We start from the raw sequence: 20,123 nt of genomic DNA on the forward strand, positions 1-20,123 counted from the left end.
CCTATGCTCATTGCTATTTTAACAGACCAGCCCACACTGGAACTGCTGGAACACTGGAACTGCTGGAACACTGGAACTGGAATAATGAATACCCGTGGCATGTGAATGAGGAGAATGAAAATCTGGTTTCAAATTCATCATAATGTTTGCCAATATTTTTTTCCTTAGCTCTAAAACTGGTCACCTGGCTCCTTAGAGAATCTCAGGCTTGAGCATTTTTAATATTTATCATAGCCCTTAATCTCTCTCGTTGATCTGTCATGGACAGACCAAAGGGAAAAATAAAAAGCATGTCAGCTTTTACTAGTTCTAAGAATGGCAGCAAGAAATCAAAAATCAAATCCCTGTCATATTCCATCGAGCAGGCTGGGGTGGATGCGGATGTCTCGCCCCCAATTACAATCCGAAGCAAAAGATCCTAAGCCAAGAAAGCAGCTGGCACAATAAAAAACTGTAAAAGCTCTAGCTGGCACCTCATGCTGACAATGACTAGCCAAATCTCCACGGGGAAAATGCCAGTATAGATTTCTGTGACAAAAACAACAAAATAGATTTTTGTTAATGTACATAGATTTGACAGGAAGTCAGGCAAATCTATCAGTAATAAGTGACATATATCTGCGATATTCCCAAACAAAATGGTGTATTTGAAGACAAACTGAGAAAATCCCCAATTGTGTCAAGCATGACACATGTTCCTCTGGACTCTTTGATCTTCAGTCTGTATTTGATTATCCTCTGACTTCTCATGAGGAACTGACCGAATACAGGAAGCCCATCCCACATAAACATCAAAACACTAGTATTTCTGAGAGATAACTTACTCCATATTTCACTTCAGGTAAATCTCCTGGTTAAATTATACTTCTGAAAGTCAGGAAAGCAGGATTCCTGGCTTTGGCACATACTTCTTAATGACACTGGGCTTGACTACTCTTTGCCTCAGTTTCCCCATCTGAAAAATAGGGATAATGTTTATGGACAGACACCAAAAAAGAGTTGTGATGAGCAACTTCTCATCTTCCTTGAAGGATGACCCAACACTCTCACAAATCTTGGGAGACAGGCCAGTCTTTGCCTACAGACAGCCCCACAACCTGAAGCAAATACTCACCAGCAACCACACACCACACAACAAAAACACTAACCCAAGAACCTATCCTTGCAACAAAGCCCATTGCCAACTGTGTCCACATATCTATTCAGGGAACACCATCATAGGGCCTAATCACATCAGCCACACTATCAGAGGCTTGTTCACCTGCACATCTACCAATGCCATCATGTGCCAGCAATGCCCCTCTGCCATGTACATTGGCCAAACCGGAGAGTCTCTATGTAAAAGAATAAATGGACACAAATCAGATGTCAAGAATTATAACGTTCTAATACCAGTTGGAGAACACTTCAATCTCTCTGGTCACTCGATTACAGACCTAAAAGTGGCAATTCTTCAACCAAAAAACTTCAAAAACAGACTCCAATGAGAGACTGCTGAATTGGAATTAATTTGCAAACTAGACACCATTACATTAGGTTTGAATAAAGACTGGGAGTGGATGTGTCATTACACAAAGTAAAACTATTTCCCCATGTTTATTCCTCCCGCCCACACTGTTCCTCACACATTCTTGTCAACTGCTGGAAATGGCCCACCTTGATTATCACTACAAAAGGTTGTTTTTTTTTCTCCTGCTGGTAATAGCTCACCTTACCTGATCACTCTTGTTACAGTGTTTATGGTAACACCCATTGTTTCATGTTCTCTGTGTATATAAAATCTCCCCACTGTATTTTCCACTGCATGCATCCGATGAAGTGAGCTGTAGCTCATGAAAGCTTATGCTCAAATAAATTTGTTAGTCTCTAAGGTGCCACAAGTACTCCTTTTCTTATTTCAGACGTGGTACATCAGTAATTTATGATTCCCAGGATACCTGATCCATTTACTGAAATTCAAGCACCCCAATATTTGAATTCACCCATCCAAACCAGGTTTATTTAATCCCAGGACTGACCTCCATTTCTGCTGCTTCTCAAGTTTATGATACACCATCTTTTGTCTACACATTACCATTTAGATAAGTTTAGAAAACAAATGTCACCACACAATTAAAAATACCCAGAACAATAACTTTAAGAATCAGAGTGAAATAGCACTGAGCAACACTTGTGAGAAATCACCAACGCTCCAAACATTTGTTTCATATTTCAATGGATGAACTTCTGCATTTATCTCTAGACCATGAGCGTCTCCTTGTGCAGTTACTGGGTGAGACAACTGCAAAATGAAACCAATGAAAGAAACTCTGCATTTGGAAAGACATCCTGTCTGTGACAAATGAAAAAAATCCCAGCTATTTAAGAACTTCCATTAATAGTTTAATAAAACATTTTTCTCTGTTACATAATTTTCAACATAAATTTAACGCATATATATTATGGGCCACATCTTCAGCTGGTGTAAATTGTCTTCAATTGAGACACGCTGATCTACATCAGTTTAGGATCTGGCCCTACATGTTCTTTTTAATGGTCTCTGGGCATGTAGCACTTTTGGCCTCACCTGTGTACCAAAGGTCTGACAGGTCCATCTAAATAGATATGATAGTTCTCAGATATGAGTGATGTGCATGATTATTAATGGTTGGAGAGACAGATGGATAGACTGAGTGAAATACTCAGACAGAGAATGTTTTATAAGTGAAAGGACAGAAACTGAAGATATGTCTTATTCATATGAAATCCACAGCTCTTTCCAAACATTATGAAATGGTAAATATAAATGAGATAGGCTAAAATCACCTTTGTTTGGGAAGCAATGGGTCGCTTTTTTGCATTGCCCTGATCTGGGGCTAGGTGTGCACTAGCCTAGGCATAAATTATAGCAATCTGAAAGCTACTGCAACTCACTCCAGCAGCCAAGGATTGGTTGAGCTCAAGGAAGCTTAACCCTATGCCTTTTTCACTGGCCACACCCCTATTTTCTCTGCCTATTGGAGGTGGTCAGAGGAGCTATTACACTGGCTCTACACCACCAATGCATCCCCCTACACTTAAGTGACCTCCTATGACTGTCTAGATTGACTTTAGAGCCACTTTATCCTGATGGTGCACAGCACAGTAGCCCAAACACAGTGGGAATCTGTTTTTTTCATTAATCACTGTGGGTTAAATTCAGCCACAATGTAAGTGAATTCTGTTCCCATTGGCAGTGAGCTGGATTTGGATCATTGTGAACAAACAAGTTCTAAAAAGTCCTTGTAAAAGCCCCACAAAATGGTTGTTTAATTGTTCTGGGTTTAGCATGCACAAGTCAAGGCAGAGAATTACTGGTGGTAATTCAAAAAAGCCCACTGCCTCTCTCCTTTAGCTACCCCACTCAGTAGCACTTCTCTAACATGAGTGGAATCATTTATATCTTTATAAGGTATGTAATGGAATTGGAGCCTCTTGGTAATAATGTATGAATACTGTATGTTGACCTAGTTATTGACATGCTTACTGTATAAATTTACTGATTTAGTTTAATGGGGGGCTGTGAGGAAGAACAAGCAGAAAGTGAAAGAATGGATCAAATTAGCCAGCCCTCAGCAAACATGTAAGGGCTATTCAGGGATAATGGCAGAGCTATTGGCTCTGGGAACTCCGGTTTTAAGACGGCTGTCTGACACCGCTGGTCACAAGCTCCCAAATGGAAGAACTGCAGGTGTCTGAGATCATCTGGACCTGCTGAGTAACAACAATGGATATACTTACTGTAGCCCACAGCCCAGTCTAAGAAATGGGGGAATTGCAAAATTCACCTGGAATAAGTAAAGGCACAAGGTCTGACACCTGAGGGAGTGCACTCAGAGAAACCACAAAGGTCACAGAGGTGCAGCTAGCCCTGTAACCATGACAACATAAATGAAAGTTAAAACAGAATTACTGTAAAAATAAAGGGGTTACATCCTATCCCTTTCCAGGAGCATTTTTTCCTCTCAGTTTTTTTTTAAAGACATGGCTTTATCGAAAAACGTGAATCTACATTTGTGAGCGCCTTCAGTTCTGTGAGGTAATTTCCCCTTCAAAATGAAAAACGGAAAAGAAGTAGGTAATGCTTTAATTTGTTATTAGGAGTAATTACTGTCTGGCCTCAAGGAGTTACTTTTACATCAGTTTTAACAAGAAAACCATTTAACATATATTTATCTTTGTAAATTGTCCTGAATGATCAGCAAATATCTAATCATCTACAAAAAGCTGTTTGAAATGTTCTTACCCTGATAACAGGAAATTATAACCTATGAGACCAAAGAAACTGAAGTAGTGGTTAAACCGTGATAGACACTTGCAAGCAGCTTAGATGTGTTTATTTTAGCACGTTTTCTTTTATTCTTTTGTTTTGGTTATTAATACATGAAGAATTAATCTGTTGTGTTCCTCTTTGTAGCATTGTATATTAAAGACAGGCCTGATTCAAAATGCTGCATCTGAACCCTCCTGAAATCTTTGAAGAAGTCTGGATTCATATGCTAACTCATTGTGAGCTGAACACAAACCCTTGATTTGAACACATAATTGATGGACAGTTAATGGAAATTCAGATCCAAATCAGAACTTTACAGGTTGGGCCTATGTATCTGGAATATAAACCAAATATCAAGAAAGAAGGAAGAGTCCAAATAGTGTTTAAGAGCCAGGAAATTTTCATGGGTCTTCTCACCTCCTTTTACTACCACAAACTACTAAAATTATATTTTTATTCCTTGTGGCATGTCTTTAGTTAAATACACACTCAAATTAGACCTATCAGCTTTGTTTTGATACACGAGAACAGACATACATGTTGCATCATCCCTCTGCACTGCTTTCTCTGTTCATGGGAGCAGGCAGGACATTGAAAAATATAATAATTTTCCTCTCTGGGGACTCTATTGCTTGAGGGATTGGTAATAGGACACAAAGCCTTTCAGCCCTAAATCAATTACTCAGAATTGATTCAGGCTGTTAGTGATCGAGAGTTTGTTACTATCTGAAGGTTGGTCGGCTACAGGGAATACGTAAAGTAAATTCACCATTACAATTAATGCCAATTTTACATTCACAGTTGATAAAATCAGCCAGTGATGGACACTGAATACACCATCTCACCTTGTTAGTTTTGGTTTGCATGAATTTGCATGCATTCAGTTACTTTGTGAGTTTGTAGCTCAAATGAAACTGAAAACTAATATAAAAACATAATTGGCATCATTAATACTACATGGTATTTGGTTAAAAATGCCCAAAATGCAGACTAGATTTGCTCAACAGTTTATTCAAAACCTTGCCCAAGTTCACCAGCCTTGTCCAAAGTTTGAGTTTGTAAAAAAAATTCCTGAAATCGATGCAAGATTCATCAGATTCAGGAATTTGTGTTAAGAAAGTTTCAAGAAACTTTATTTATAAGAAGCTATATTAGCTAGGGACTGGTGATCCAGTTTGTATAATTTTGGTTATATTTTGATTTATTTTAATAAAACTTTGGTTTTATTCAACCAGGACCTCTTATGAGGTTCAAAGGTATTTTTAACTCCATGTTAACTTACAAGTCACTATTAAGTAACTAGTAAACATATACCTTTTAATAAATATTTGATATTCATTAACATCTATCAATAATTAAATGTTAGCTCAGTCAGGCTCAGTAATGGGCTGAGCAGACGAAAGTCTGGATACTTAGTTGGAGCTTACTCATTCTTATCTCAACCCGTTAGTTTTAGAAGCTGAGTTGAAAATCTTAGGAAAAGAGGCTTTCCTGTGAGAATTTCTGACAAATACATGTCTGTGTCCAGATCAAGATCACAACCAGAAAGTGCAAAAGCATTTGCAAATTTGAAAAACAAACACAAAAAGTTTACAAAACTTTCACAAACCTCATAAAAGTTTAGCTTGGGTTTGGAAAGAGGGAAAAACTCAGGCTGGTTCTTATTTTATCTAAAGTGGTTCAACCCTCTCTAGTTATGGGGCCACACAGATTTGCTCTGTTTTGACACGTGACAGAGATGGTTATTCATCCCAAGAATGATGTTGCTCACAACTTTGCATTAAAAAGAAAAGAAAAATCTTTGGATTTATTTAGGTTAGAGGACTATACAAAGAAAAATACTTGGATGGTTACAGATTTATTTTAGGCTTAGGACTCAAAGACTCCTTTCATTTAAAAAATGTCATTACTTTGGTGATTAGTGTATAATTTACAGCTTCAATTGCAGAAGCATACTATGGTGTTAGGGACACAACATGGGCAGGATGGGGAAGGACCAAGGGTTGGGGGACAACTCCTCCCATTCTACCCCCATGGGGGTCTGGAAAAAGTCCCATTGGGGATACTTCAGACCTGTGATACATTCGTTCAGAACTCCCCCCCCAAATACTCAGGTCAGGCACTTGGCTCAGAATTGGCTTAAAATATATGTGATAAACTATGCCTGACAGAATGCAGGATGGGATCCATTATGTGTATCAATAGTAGACCCATGTTAGGGATTTTGTGGCTCAGAACATAAGAACAGCCATCCTGGGTCAGACCAATGGTCCATGTATCCATAGTATCCTGTCTTCTGATAGTGGACAGTGCCAGATGCTTCAGAAAGAATGCACAGAACAGGTCTTCTAGAAGTTGGAGGTTAGGGACATATGAAGCATGGGTTTGCACCCTGACCATCTTGGCTAATAGCTATTGATGGACCTATCTTCCATTAACTTATCTAATTCTATTTTTGAACCTATGTATACATTTAGCATACACAATATGCCATGGCAATACGTTCCATAGTTTGATTCTGCGTTGTGTGAAGTACTTCCTTCTGTTTGTTTTAAACTGTCAGCCTATTAATTTTATCAGGTGACTCATAGTTCTTGTTCTATGTGAAGGGGTAAATGACACTTCCCTGTTCACTTTCTCCATATCATTCATGTTTTTATAAACTTCTCATATACCCTTTTAAGTCATCTCTTTTCTAAGCTGAACAGTCCCAGTCTTTTGTGTCTCTCCTCCTATGAAAGCTGTTCTATACCATTAAGTATTTTTGTTGCCCTTTTCTGTACCTTTTGCAATTCTAATATTTCTTTTTTAAGATAGGGCAATTAGAAGTGCATGCAGAATTCAAGTTATTCAATACCATGGATTTATATAATGGCATTATGATATTTTCTGTTTTATTATTTATCCCTTTCCTAATGGTTCCTAACATAGCTTTTTTGACTGTCAGTGCACAGTGAGCAGATGTTGTCAGAAAACTATCCACAATGACTCCAAGATCACTTTCTGGAGTGGTAACAACTCATTTAAACCCCCTCTATAGTTGGGATTATTTTTCCAATATAGAAAAATTTGCACTTATGACCACTGAATTTCAGATTCCATTTTGTTGCCCAGTCATCCAATTTTGTGACATTCCTTTGCAATTCTTCACAGTCAGCTTTGGACAACTATTCTGAGTAATTTTGTATCATCTGCAAATTTTACCACCTCACTGTGCACCCCTTTTTCCAGACCATTTAAGAATATGTTGAAACAGTACAAATCCTTGGGAGCCTGCTATTTACTCCTGTCCATTGTAAAATCTGACCATTTATTCCTATCCATAATATGGATCTTTTAAAATTTTAGAGTTGGAAAATTATTAGGATTTGAGAGATAAATATTTACCTTTCATGTGTGTCTGTGTACACACACACACACGCACATACACACAAATATGCATAGGTCCAGTATAAAAGAAGACCTGGTTGGTGATGGAGGGAGTAGAGTGAATAAAAGGTTTGGGAAACCATAAGTAATAAAGATAGAGAAAGGATCATAGAGTGGTTAGGGCACAAGCATTAGACCCAGGAGCCCTGAGATAAAATCCCTGCTCCTTAACAGAGCCCATATGTGATCTTGGGAAAGTCACCTAAGGCCAAATCTTCAAAGATATTTAGGCACCTAAAGATTCAAATAAGCACCAAGTGGGATTGATTTCAGTGTGAATTATGTGCCTGTGTTCTTTTGAAAACCCCAAGAGGTTTATCCACAGACTCTGTGGATAAATCGTGGGGTTTTCAAAAGAACACAGGCATACAATTCACACTGAAATCCATCTTTAGGCACCTTTAATGATCTGACCTTTAGCCTTTTAGTGCCTCAGCTCCCCAACCACAAAATGTGGATAAACATACTTCCCTACATCACAGGGAGGTTGTGAGGAGAAATACAACAACATTTATAAGGTGCTCAGATATTACAGTAATGTGAGCCATATAAGTACTTTAGATCGATTGACTTACAAGTTTACAGTGACCTGTTAACTTTTCTATGCTACAAGGAGAAAAACTAGTTAAAATCGGAAAAATTTGGACTAAAAAATGTTCCCTCAGTGACTGATTTGTGAATCCGCTATTGTCTTTGTGCATTCATGTCTGGTAATTATTTTAAAGGATTTGTGGTAAGGTTTGCTTGCATGCCACAGCGCTTGACTGAACCCTAAGATTGATATTTCAGGCTTATTTATTTATTTACCAGACTGTTAACGTTATTCCAGTACCTTTTTTTGGCATATGAATGTACCATAGAGTCTAAAATTGTAATATTTCTCTTTGAATATACTTGTGGATGTTTCTTATCTTACTTTAATTGAGCATGCTTTCGGCTCACATAAAATATTAATATCTTAGCCAATGAAAGCCACTGCCTAGAGCTCAGATGTTTCTAAAATTAATATAACCCTGTTTCTTTGTAGGAGAGGCCACATATGATCAGTTCCAGAATATTTTTTCAAGTATCTGATAGGTCACTGTAGTTGGGGAAAGCACCCCTTTTTCATGATCTTCTGGACATGATGTGAGGCTTATGTATTTGCAGAAGCCTTTATTGGGGGAGGGGCATTGAATTAAGGGTGAACAGAGGTTTTGGTATGATGGTATTTTGGGGTGACTTTGTTTATTCCTTTAGTTGACAATAATTTCACTTCTGCTAATATATGGTTCCTGTGTACATGCACTAGAAATTTTGAATAGGTACATGTCAAAAATAAAAATAAAATAAATAAATGTTGATAAAACTCTCGATTGTGTTTATTTTGTAACTCTAAAGAGAAAAGTCACTGAACAACAAGATTAGGACTATTTCTGAATGTAATAAACTGGCTCACAGAGGGGAAAGATTTGTCAAGGAGCAGGCCCCAACTGTGGTCAGACTCTGTGGATAAATCGTATCACCTCTGGAAGCCCATTGCACAGGTGTAGCCCCTCTAATGAGAATGTTTTATCTATGAGTAACAACACCAGCCAGTCAAGTCTTACCCAAATGATCTCATAGTTATAATAAGTCTATCCTGAGGGTTGCTAAAATGCCTCCTTCCCCACTCCCCATACCTCTTCAGAAAAATAATGAAAACAATAGCATCCAAAGCAAATGAAGTTTATGTTTCACTAGACAACTGTTTTTTGATGTTGTCTTTTAAAAATATATATACATCTATACACAAGTTGGAGATGGCACTGTGTTTAGATATAAAGAACATATATATCCCATCTTGACCCATCTTTACTGAAAAGATGTTCTCAGGCTATTAGAGCTAAGGAAAGGTTAAATCTGTACTATCTTCTATCCTTATAACTATTGTTGTCAGGAAAGTGGATTCATGTTTGCCATTTTATGTTCTTATTCCAATCCTTGTCATGAGAATGAGCTATTAGAATTACAATGCTTCATAGGTTATGTAAATCATAGTAGCATTTTGCACTGCCTTGACCTTTTCAATATTCTATAATTTGATTGGCTGACTATTCTAGATCACCATGTTTACAGTCTTGAATGACTGGAATTGAAGAGATGGAATAGCCAAAGCCAGCCAATCAAAATATAGAATGTTGAAAAGGTCAAAGCAGTGTAGTATATTTCTGTCTTAAGAAAATGTTGTTGGCTTCACCGTTCAAATAACTTTGCTTTTCCTTTGGACCAAGAAGAAAAAAAATATGAATAATGCATCAAGTGTCAGGAAAATGAGAGAGATACTATACTTGGCTGTACATGGCTTTTGCTGAAGGCTGACTCTACTGTCCACTTTCTTGAGCCTTCTAGGAAATATCTACATAAAAGACCAGTAATTCTAGTGGAAGTCAACATAGAATCAAGCCACATTTAACATGCAAATGCTCAGATGTTTTTTCCCTCAGATGTTATCAGTTCCAGAGGTGTCTCCCATTATTAGTTGAACTTTAAGGGACAGGTAACCTTTCTTACCTAGGATTCAGGCCCATTAACTTTACTTTACTCTGAAACCCTGCCTACTAGGTTAAGTTCAAAAGGGTCTCAGTCTTAAAAGAGGTCACACAGAGAGGTATTGCTACATACCGTGAAAGAGAATTAAACTAATTCATTCTTGTTAATTTCTTAAAACTGTACTTCTGTGGTACTCTTCTGATTCCTTCTCTCTTTGAAGGGGAAAAAAACCCAGGCATATTAGCACAAAGATAGCCAAGTTCAGAAAGGGAAGGGACTGAACTATAGAGTTTGTTTTTAAAGAAATAGGAGTGAATAGTAGTGGCCAAAAATATGAAAGTGAAATCATTTTAGAAATGTATTAGGAATATTTTAGTTATATTTTTAATTTATTATACTATAAAAAGAAAGTAAGTGTCCAGCCCTCATGGTTGTGAAGAAAAATAACATGACCTGAGTGTAACCTAAAAGTTCAAAAACTGCAGGTTTATTAGAAGAACCCAAACTGTATTTTTAATCATCAAATTAATCTCCTGATTTTTAGGTAAATCTCATGATCGGGAGGCCCGATTCATGATTTTTGAGTGCATGGGGTCAGCAAATCTGCAACTAAAATGAGAAAAACGAGATAAAAAGAGAAACAGGGTGTGGGTGGCTTAAGACAAGTGGTTTGATAATGGGTTTTTCCACCTCGACACTATAGGCCACATCTTCATAAGTGAAGGGCCAAAGTCTGTGCACATTTTTGTGATTGCAAATCTCTGTTCACTGGGCAGGGAATATTCATTTCATTCACATCTTGAGATAGCAATCCCATAAAATAATTACTTATTCTTCTCACATACCAGAGGGAAGAAAATAGATTTGTTGTTCTGAAAGTTAGGCATATTGGACATGTATTTCATTTCCAGTACACTGCAACATCACAGGCTGCACTGATAGCAAAGATGAACATCCTTAACAAAAAGGGAGTCTAAACAATAAAAAGAAGAAAAATAGATGTGTGGGTTGCAGTTTGAAAGTTATGTCTGCTTCTACACTATGCAGGGACTCTATTTAAGCACTCTGTCACAAGTTTCACTGAAAGAAAAGTTCTAGATCTCCCAAACGTAAATTCAAAAATCCTAAACTACGTATTATATAGAGCTCAATCTTCATGTAAGCCTAAGAAGAACAGTGGGAAGGGGAAAGAGAAGCCATGTCACCTTTAATCCTGGGGCCGACCAGAAATTGATGTGCCTCCTTGTGTATATTAGAACAGCTCTAATTTATATCAGCAGGAACACATCCTGCTGGAGCACTGTGCACTCCAGCTTTGTCTCTTCCTTCCCTCTCCTTACACTGAGTGGAATAAATCCAGCTTTATGTCACCCAAGGATTTTCTAATGCCAGTGGAATCCCCAGTTGCCCTTTTAGTGAAGTGTTAAGCACCCTTGGACTGGTGCAAAGTGACCTTACAGGGGGCCAAGAATTAGACTGACAATAACAGATGTTATTTCTGAAACATGCATAGGTACATATTTCTTTTCACTACTTCAAATTCTACCAGCTGCCTCAGCATATTCCAACAGAAGCTAAAGGCATCATAGCCATCTCAAACGATAGCCTATGTTCTTAAGCACAGGATCAATAGGCATAAGCTATTCCACTCACTGGACTCTGGCTGCAAAGGTGGACTAGCTCAATCAGAGGTCAGATTACTACTCTGAAAGCACATGATATAGTAACATACAAGGAATAATTTGAACAACATGATTTCAGGGATTGAAATCTTATGGAAACCCACAGATAAAAACCACTGTTTTACATATTTCAAAAGCTCAGAAACTTGCCTTCTACTAGTGTATAGCATTAGTTTCTATCCTGATGGTTTGTGAGATATCATAACTTGAAAGGAAAACTGGTCCTTAAAACCATGCAAAAAGACAGGCCACTTACCATACAGAGGTCAGTTCACACTTGAGGGCCAGATTTTTTAAAGGTACATAGGGATCTAAAGATGCAGATAGATGTCTAGTGGCATTTCCAAAAAGTGCCTAGGTAACTAGCTGTCACTGAAATCAGTAAGAATTAGGCACGTAAGTGCTTTTGTAAATCCTGCTAAGAACCTATCTGAATATCTAGGCACCTAAATACCTTTAAAAATCTGGCACTTGGTATTCCAAATATTCTGGGCTATGCCACCCCTCTTATTACTGCTCATCAGAATAAGTCAGACAGTAAATCAGCACTGATAACATGAAGGATGTTATATTGTCACTTTCCTGTATCTCTTAAGAGAAAAAAATGTAAAGTGTTTCTGAAACCAAAGAAAACCAGGCTCACCAGTGAAAAACTGGCTTCTAAAATCTTTTCCATTTCAGAATCACTGGAGTGTTCGAAGAGAAAATTATGTTTGCAACACAGTTTGATCCATATCTGAAAGTAAGATTTGACAACATATTTACACCCCGTACAGACCAAGATTGCTGGATGGATGTTCTCAGAAACAAAGTGCTAGACACCATGTCCTTCTGGATGCAGGCTACTCATATCTGATGACACAGAATATCTTCTGGGAACAGTAGGGAGCAAATAAGTGACCAGTTTAATGGCAATTGCTATATTAGCACCTCCGGGTCCAGCACCAAACTAGCCTTAGCAAAAATCAGTATTTGGTACACTTCAAAAAGTTTAACAATAGGGGCCAGAGAAGCAACAAAGTTTTGAAGCTTATCCGAATAACAAGCACTTTTCGGAACTGGGCTGGAAATCTCATAAGAATAATTGATCACACCTGATTTCCACTACTTCCTACTTCTGAAAAAAATGTCTCTCTCTTGCTATTTCAGCACTTCTGAGTCTGGTATCAATCAGAACAGAGAAGTGAGAAGGTTCATGAAAATTAAAAAGAATGATGTGAAAATAAAAAATAAAAAACAAAACAAAAGATAGAAACCTAATGAATCTTTTCAAAACTCAAACACGACTTGGTTGAACTTTGGGCAGAGTTTTTGGTTGGTTCTCATTTTATCCAAATCAGTTTGTCCTTCCCTCATACAATCTATACGTTTTGTAGAACACAACTATAACAACGCATCCCATATTTACAGTTGTAACTGTGCCTTTGGTGATCCAGTCACAGAACACTCCTCATGTCAGTTGTTTAAACTGGGAGGGATATCATTTACATGGACTCTACTGGCTAGTTTAAAACGTTTTTGTTTTTGTTTTGTGCCTCTGTGTTCTATTTAACCTTGTTATAGTTGTGAACAATCAGTGAGAATACTTAAAGTTCATTACAGGCAGCCATTTTTCCAGCAATGTCTTCAGGGCCATCCAGAGAGGGGGGCGGGGACAAGTGGGGCAATTTGCCCCAGGTCCCCGGGCCCTGCAGAATACTATAGTATTGCAACTTTTTTGTATGGAAGTGGCTCCAGAAGTTTCTTTGCCCCAGGCCCCCTGAATCCTCTGGGCAGCACTGAATGTCTTCAGGTACCAACACACACCATCTACCCTTTGCAAACAAAGTTACTTAATTATGTCCCCTGAAGTAGTCTGATGGACCCTCAGGATTTCAATCCTAGTCTGTCTAGTTATTAGTGTGTTTAAATTTTCCAATTTGCAGCTGCTATCCTTATCAGTGCTGAGATTTCAAGTATTTAGTATTGCAAACCTCTTCCGAACAGCACTAACTGAGGTTTCTGAAGCACTTCATTGTAGTTGTAATGCAATAAAATCATACTTTCTTGTTTCTTTTCAACTTTATCCATCTAAGTAATACCCCAAAACACCACAGCTTACACTAGCATTATTGCACTGTTTCGCGCTATTAATGTAGAATACAGCAGCAGCAGCATTTTTCAGAAGGTTTGTAACTTTTTTTTTGATAAATGTACCAAATTGTTAAACCTCACTGTTGCATGTTTATCTGCAGACAAACAACAGAGAGCTTGAGAGTTTTGAAAAGTGACTTTTGCCATTGCAGAACTATTCATGTTGATGTTTAACAATGTTATTGTTATAATCCTTCTTGTGTCAAAACTACAGCTAATATTAAATTGGAAGGCATATAGTTTTACAAGGTCCCAAGCACCCTAGTTTTAAAAATCCCACATGGCTCAGCAAGATGAATAATTGTCAATCAGCCTATGGTTCATTAGGGACCAAAAATCAATTGAGTTGGAGGGTTCCTCATAGGAGGTTATACAAACCTTGGTTTTGCTGGATTCCTGATGAATAGAATAGCTTGGGAAGGGAAGCTTTTATCTGATGGCTCCAAGGTAGTTAGCCTGGTGACAACTATGTAGCATAAAGCTAATTGGGCCAGTAAGGAAGAGAGGTAGAGTACACGGTCCAATCACACAATGAAATATTCCTTCAGGGCGCTGGGGCCAGCAGAAAGCTTGGCTGAGAGGATGACCTACTGCATAAATGAAAGGCTCACAAAAATCAGCCAAGTAGACATGTGCTCCTTACAAGAGAAAAGTATTAAAAGCTGCAGTTAAGAGCAACCTACTGTAAATAGCTGCTCTTTGTGGTATGCACTATCTTTAGTCTGGGTTTTCTGGCCATCAGCTGAAATTCAAACGGGTAAGCTAGTAAAATTAAAATTATTTTGACTGACTTCCTCTTTGTAAATTACTACTCTTTTTTCCCCAATAGCTCTACCATTTTGGAAATAAAAATTTGCAATGGATTCTCAAACTAATGAAGTTTTTTTTTCCAACCAAGAATGATATAAACACCCCATCTCATCTCTACCCGCCCTGCTTTAGCGCCTCATAGGCGTGCTTTCACTGAAGTCACAAAAAGGGGAATGTATGAAAAAGAACTAAGCATCCATTTTAATGCTATGTGACACACACAGAAAAAGCCATGAAACAAGTGAATATTATAAAAAGCCAACAATTTTGAAGGGCATTTTGGAGTGAGCAATGATTTGCTGGAACAGATGATCTCTCTTCTAGGTGCCTAAAATATATGACTTACACTCTCTTGACAGAAATAATAGTGTGGACCAAAGTATCCACATCTGCTAAGGACTGCTCAGATTTGATTGTTCTTAGTGGTCTGCATATGGTTGCAAAATTTCTCAAAATGAATAAATACATGAAAGCATTTGACTGCTTCATGGAACAAAGCAAAAAGTTCTAAAGTAATGATTTATGGACCTAAAAAAAGTTCATAGGTTTCATTTAATTGAGCACCCAAAAGTTAGAATGAGTCCTAACTACGTGAACATCTTAACCATGTAAAAGTGGCCTGGAGATCGGAAGAGAAGCAATATCTCCAGTGTTTCTTGCTTAGTTAGGACTGGAATAACGTGAAAGCAACTTTTCTCTTGGTACTTCATCAAAATCAGCCAGAGATAGGATGTGAAGAGTTATAAAAATAATGCAAAAAAATCAGTTTGGGTGGAACCTTAGGTCCATTATTATTTTACCTGAACTGATTTGCCTAACTCTAAAAACCACAGATGAACAGGATGATTAGGCACACAGATGGTCTAAATTGTACTGTTCTGTATGAAGTAGACCTATTTTTGAAGGACCGGTTTATCTATCTAGATTTTTATCTCCCCCAATACTGTCACCTGAACTACCATCCATTGTTCTTTCTTAGTATACCACACACAATTGACTGCCAACCTTTTTATTGCTTACAGTGCTGAGCGAGGGTGTGCAGTGCAGTAGTTGCAAAATTACATATAATATAGAACAAATGTATTTTAGTTTGCTTCTTTTTACACAACTGCACAGAGACTTTGATGACATTTCTGTCAGACTTCCCAGATTTGATCAAAGCCAACACTTTGCCATTTCTGTCACAGATTTTTCGTAGCAGAAAAATCTGAGGGGAGTCTGGAGAACATTTCTTCTAGGCTTTTGTTGGAGTTGCACACATTGTGCCTCACAGAGCCTGAACATAGTTTAGGAGCCACACTTTTTATCTACTTCGGCCCCAATCCTGCATGTTACATGCTTAACTTTACTCATGTGAATAAGTACATACATAAGTGTTTGTAGAATTAGAGCCTATAAATCTGATCTAAGTGCATTGAAATAGTTTGAAAGAAACCCATTAGTTTCAATGGGCTTTGGATCAGGCCTTATATGAACTGTAACTTCAAGCATTACTACTCAGTCATATCATAGACTACTCTGCCTAACTTCAATATTTGGCAAAATACTGGAATTAATTATTTAACAATCAATTTGTAAGTACCTGGATAATAATAGGGCTATAAGGAATAGCCAGTATGGATTTCTCAAGAACAAATCATGCCAAACCAACCTAATTTCCTTCTTTGACACGGTTACTGGCCTAGAGGATAAGGGGGAAGTAGTGGATGTGATATATCTGGATTTTAGTAAGTCTTTTGACACAGTCTCACATCACAATCTCATAAGCAAATGTGGTCTAGATTAAATTACTATGAGGTGGGTGCACAACTGTTTGAAAGACCATACTCAAAGAGTAGTTATCAATGGGTCACTGTCAAACTGCGAGGGAGTATCTAGTGGGTTTCTGCAGGGGTCAATACTGGGTCCGATATTCAATATTTTCTTTAATGACTTGGATAATGGAGTGGAAAGTGTGCTCATAAAATTTGCAAATTACATCAAGCTGGGAGGAGTTTGCAGGACATGATTAGAATTCAAAATTATCTTGACAAATTGGATAACTGGTCTGAATTCAACAAGGTGAAATTAAATCAAGATAACTGCAAAGTACCTCACTTAGGAAAGAAAAATCAAAAGCACAACTACAAAATGAGGAATAACTGGCTAGGCAGTTCTGCTTCTGAAAAGGATCTGGGTGTTATAGAGGATCACAAATTGAATAAATGAACAATGTAATGCAGTTGCAAAAAGAAAGACATATCATTCTGAAGTGTATTAACAGGAGTGTTGTATGTAAGACACAGTGGGTAATTGTTCTGCTCTACTCACCTGGAGGCATCATGTGGAGTACTGTTGCCAGTTACGAGTCCCACCCACCTTTTAGCAAACTTGTGGATAAATTGGAGAAAGTCCAGAAGAGAGCAACAAAAATGATAAATGGTTTAGAAAAGCTGACTTATCAGGAAAGGTTAAAAAAACTGGGCTTGTTTAGCTTTGAGAAGACTGGGGGGGACAGGGAAAGGAAATCCAATAACAGTCTTCAAATATGCTCAAAAAGGATGGTGATCAATTGTTCTTCATGTCCACTGAAGGTAGGACAAGAAGTAATTGGCTGACTCTGCGGCAAGGGAGATTTAGGTAGGATATCAGGAAACACTTTCTAAGTATAATGGCAGTTAAACTCTGGAATAGGCTTCTTAGGGAATCCCCATCATGAGAGTTTTTTTAAAAACACAGATTGGACAAATATCTGTCAGGGCTGGCCCAGGTTTACTTGGTTCTGACACAGGTCAAGTGGCTGGACTTGATGACCTCTCGAGGTCCCGTCCAACCCTACAGTTCTATAACATCTGTGACTAAGTATATTTCCAAGATATGATCTGAATAGATGTGATGATAGACAATGATTCAAGTGAACTCTACCTTAAATAACCAAATTTGACAAATTTTCCCTTTCTCATTATTTACTCAAGAAAAAAAAATCCCAATCATTCCAGGACTACCATCCTTAAATACATTTTTCCTTGCTGAAGGAGAAATACTGTTTTGTGTATGTCCTCTTTGAAGTGCCTCCCTGAATTTATATTAATAGTCAAGGTCATGAATGTCCATTTCAGCACAGCCAAATCTATAGCTAGACAAAGAAATTCCTGGCACTTGAGAATAACTTTTTTTTTAATTGTTGCTTTGGATCTTCCATTTTTGTTTTTGACTTCATGACATTCTGAGTTACAGCAATAAACGCAACACATTTCCTGGGTCATAACACTCCCATCACCTTCAAGAAATTCATGCCAAATAGCCCTATCTCGATTTGCTCAAAAATAATACTCCCTTTAAAAATGCATGACACCTTATATGATTTACATCATGTTATGTTGTGGATTAGGTTAATGACTTCTTGGGTTTCAAACCACCATTCAAACCACCACAGCCCAGAATGTATTTTATATAATATATAAATAGGGTATGCTGGAGCTGTGGCAGCTATTTAATACATGTATTCCCACTAACAAGGTAATGGTCTAGAATGTGTGGTGGAGCCTACGTGCAGCAAACCAATTCTTCAAGAGTGGAAACAAATGTATTATACGACCACTCAGCATTAACTGGTCTGTTTATAGAAGTGTGTTAAAATAGTGCTCTGAATTCTTTTCTCACTTTTTTCTATAGTAGAATACTTTATTTTAAACATTTTACTCAGAAACTGACGTTATACTGTACAACTATGAGAAAGAGTTGATAGAATCATTTAGGTCTTCTTGTGCAGCCCTCCCCTCTTGATGGAATCCTGCTTAGTGATAATATTGTGTTAAGTAAAAGAATATTAAACAAGCAGACTTTTTATCAAAGTACAATGTTGAATTCCTCCCTAATAAATAATTCTATTGTGTTCATGGGACTGATCTGGCATATGTCAGCTATGTAACTAAAGATTTCATTTCCTGTGTACAGCAATTTTAAATGTTTAAGAAGACTTTGTCTGTCTGCAGGTCAACAGCCATTTTGTGAGAGGGTTGATACAGCATGTCAAGGCTGAATCCCCATTCTGTCATTCCGAGTGCAGAAGGTGGGGGCCCGCAAGCATTCTAAAATTAATACTAGCCACTCCAGGCTTGTATTAAACTCCCAAGGTTATAGCTTTTCTCTGACCTTGGCTTGGCAAATGCTGCCACCACCCAAATGCAAAAAAAAAAAAAAAAACACCCGTGGACCCAGGAAGGAGCATTTGGGAATTCCTCCCTGTGGGGTACCCTCAGCCCTTTCACCCCCCTCTCAGGGGAAGAGCTGAGAGAGAAAACAAAGGAAATTAGCTGTTACCACCAGCTAATCGAACAGCATATGCACAAACCTCTGAGGACACAAAAAATCCAATCCTGTTCCTAAAAAAGATAATTATTATTAAAAACAAAAAGAAAGAGAATACATCTGGAATTTAGGCTTTTGCTAGATTTTAAAAGAGCCATTCCAAAAACCAAGCACCCAAATAGCTTTCTTGGGGGTTCAGCTTAAAGGTTACAAGCAAACAAAAACATCTGGGGTTAGCACAGAGGAGTCCACAAGCCAATAAGAAATAACACTAATCATGTCTTTTTAGACATTCCCTAATTTTACTTACATATCTGAGGTTCCAGATAAGTAGGTTCGAGGTATGAATTGATAATCTATAATCATACCTGGCTTAAAGCTGGTTACAGCATTACTGCTCCATGTCCGTGCAGCCCAGAGAACAACAGATAAAGGGAAAGTTTCTCTCCCAATTTTAAAAAGTTTTAGCCTTCCCATTGGCTCTTTTGGTCAGGTGCCCACTCCTTTTCTTTTACCTATGGGCTTGTTAGCCCTTTACAGGTAAAGCAAGCAGAGAACAGACCAAGAGGGTTTTTATAGCTAACTGGCTGGGTGGCTGTCCGTCCATCAAAGGGAACTACTCCCCCCCACCCTTTATGTATCACAGAGCATGTGACAGAAAAGACAAACACTGTGCTCTCTGATGTATGTATCACTTTAATTTTTGCTTCATGTTTTCCTGAATTTGCTTTATGTAAAGAATGAAATGATACGGATAACTGAGAAATTCAAACCAGATCCCAGACTGAAAGTATCAGTTGACATTATATAGATGTCATTCATCCCTAGAGACACTTTTGAAAGAGAACTATATTGTAATGGACCTTGAAAAGGCCACTACTGTCTCTCCAAAGGTGGGCCAAGCTGCCACCAATTTGGAAAGTAACAGACACTGATGTTTTAATGTACAGCTAAGTCCTTTCCTCTCGGCCAAGGGT

This window comes from Caretta caretta, chromosome 11 (genome assembly GCF_965140235.1).
Source record: "Caretta caretta isolate rCarCar2 chromosome 11, rCarCar1.hap1, whole genome shotgun sequence".
NCBI lineage: Eukaryota > Metazoa > Chordata > Testudines > Cheloniidae > Caretta > Caretta caretta.